Below are 2,500 nucleotides of genomic sequence, written 5' to 3' on the forward strand. Positions count from 1 at the left end.
TCTGGTCTCGTCTGTGTTGTGCATCCCATCCGGCAGGGTGAGCGTGAGGCTTTCGTTCTCTGTACTCCACGCCTTCCTCCAGCCCCTCCTCCTCTCTTCTCACTGGCCAGGCTCTCCTCGTCTTTACGCTGTCACTGACGGGCCACCCAGCTCTCGTCCGGGACCGGCGACCGTAGAAGCACCCGCCTTCCTATGGACTTGCCACCGTCTTGCAGCATTACAACCGCAGTCGAATTGAAGGGAGCTTCTGCGGGCTTGGGTGCTGCCCGGCGGCCCGCCGTCGGGACCTCGTCAACCGGCCACTGTGAGCTCTGCAGGGACTGATCCGGTGATGCAGGCCCGGTTTTCTTTCCCACCGTGGGGACACTTTGGTCGCTCTAGTCACCCTCCCTTTACCGGTACAGGGTACCTACACGACTCCCCCTCCGGCCCCGCGAGCTGGTGCTTTTGGCGGAGCGGCGGTTTAAAGACTCGCGTGTCCGTTGCCGGTGTCGAGCTTGAGATGGCAGCCGTGACGTTCGAGAGAATGTACCTGGCCGCGGAGGCAGGATTTGTTTCCCCGCAGCGGGCTCATCCTGTCGGCCTTGTACCCCACTCAGTCCGTCCGCGTTCGCTCTCTCTCTCTCCTCGTCCTCCCGGCCTCGGTGGCGGCAGAGACCCTGCCTCTGTTGTCCGTGGTGCGCGTCGGCACGGTTGGGCTCCGGCGTCGGACGAGCTGACGCGCTTCGCCTCGCGAGCGCCCTGACCACGTTGGCCGCGTGAAAACCTTTCTTTGGTCATTGTGATTGTTCGACTGAAATCCGAAGGGCCGTGCCAGGCTGGGGCTCTCCCACCCCCCACACCCCATTGGGGAGGGCGGGGGAGCGTTCGCACGTTCCGGGTTCGACCCCTCGCGCGAGGGACGGACCGAAAACCTGAGACAACTCTTAGCGGTGGATCACTCGGCTCGTGCGTCGATGAAGAACGCAGCTAGCTGCGAGAATTAATGTGAATTGCAGGACACATTGATCATCGACACTTTGAACGCACTTTGCGGCCCCGGGTTCCTCCCGGGGCTACGCCTGTCTGAGGGTCGCTTGACAATCAATCGCACTCGCCTTTGCCGGCGGGAGCGCGGCTGGGGTTTTGTCGCAGAGGTTCCTTTGCTCCTCTTCGTCCCCCTAAGTGCAGACCTGGAGTTTACTCCGCCTTTGGGAGAGTTCGACCTCTGTCCCTCCATTTAATCGCGATGGGGGGCAGTCCGGCGTGGGCCTCCGGGCGCGCCGGCACTGGTCTCGGCCAGCCTCTGCTTTTCCCAGGACGGCTGTCAGTGGGTTGCAAACGAACGACTGCGTCAGTGCTGGGACTGCTTGCTGCCGGGCCGTTAGCCTCCGAATGGATCGTGGAGGGCAGAGTTGACTCTCTGTGGAGTGTGCAGAGCAGAGATGGGAACGATGCCTGGTGAATCGGCATAGAGAGAGAGAGAGACTCGGTGTGGCATGTCGGTGGACGCAAACCGTGTGGTTCGGTCTCGATGGCTGTTGCCAGTGGTCGACGTGGTTTAGTGGTTCTGGACGAGGAGGAGGAGAGCTTGACGTAGTTGACTGTGGGCTTGCCGTGCTGCCTCGCTGGCTTTGCGTGCCCTCATTCGGTGTTTGTGCAGTTTTGCCATGGAGTCCCTGCGGTGCTGCGTGTTGTGCTGGAGCCCTGTCTCCTTCCACACGCATGCCTCCCGCTGTGCCTCCGGCAAGCTCGCCTACATCTGAGGGTGCACCTAGTCAGTGCCGCACGGTCCTGTCCCCCTGGTCTCTGCTGCCTGCTTTTCGAACCAACTCCCCCACCCCGGTTGCACGTGCTCCAAACTCTTGCCACGCCTTCTAGCTGCTGCTAGTCTCGGGTCCTTTCCACGCTTGCTTCCCGTGGGCTGCTCGCTTTTCTCTCCTGCCCTCGTGCAGTTCAAACCAGCACCGCGCCCACGCTCTTTGTCTTCGGCACCTCCCTTATCGGCACTCCGGAACAGTTATGAGCCGAGCCCGGTCGCAAGCCCGACGTCGACACGCGTGCACATCCGCTCGTTACTAACCCCTGGCCTGGTGAGCGCCCCCCCGAGGGTTGAGTACGAGGTGCCGTTGTCATTAAGTTGCGAGATATACCGGCCGGCCTGGAGCTTTTGGTGCTGCGTTTAAGTCTGGGCGGGGGCCATCCGATGTTGAGAAACGCACGCACGCGATCGCTCACCATTCTGCCTACGACCTCAGATCAGACGTGACAACCCGCTGAATTTAAGCATATTACTAAGCGGAGGAAAAGAAACTAACAAGGATTCCCCTAGTAACTGCGAGTGAAGAGGGAACAGCCCAGCGCCGAATCCCCGCTCGCCTGGCGGGCGTGGGAAATGTGGCGTATAGAAGACCTCTTTCTCTGACGACGCTCCGGGGCCCAAGTCCTTCTGATCGAGGCTTAGCCTGAGGACGGTGTGAGGCCGGTAGCGGCCCCCGGCTCGTTGGGATCGAGTCTTCTC

General features: G+C 61.4%; 1 non-coding gene and 1 pseudogene across 1 annotated transcript; both read left to right on the top strand.

Moving 5' to 3' along the window:
* Positions 1–921: 921 nt before the first annotated feature.
* LOC137360478 (5.8S ribosomal RNA) lies at positions 922–1,075 on the top strand. Its single transcript, XR_010971886.1, has one exon. It is a non-coding gene; the product is annotated as a 5.8S ribosomal RNA (ribosomal RNA).
* Positions 1,076–2,228: 1,153 nt separating this feature from the next.
* The window catches only part of LOC137360477 (28S ribosomal RNA), an 8,048-nt pseudogene continuing 7,776 nt past the window's right edge, over positions 2,229–2,500 (top strand).

Source organism: Heterodontus francisci, unplaced genomic scaffold (genome assembly GCF_036365525.1).
Source record: "Heterodontus francisci isolate sHetFra1 unplaced genomic scaffold, sHetFra1.hap1 HAP1_SCAFFOLD_1337, whole genome shotgun sequence".
Lineage (NCBI taxonomy): Eukaryota > Metazoa > Chordata > Chondrichthyes > Heterodontiformes > Heterodontidae > Heterodontus > Heterodontus francisci.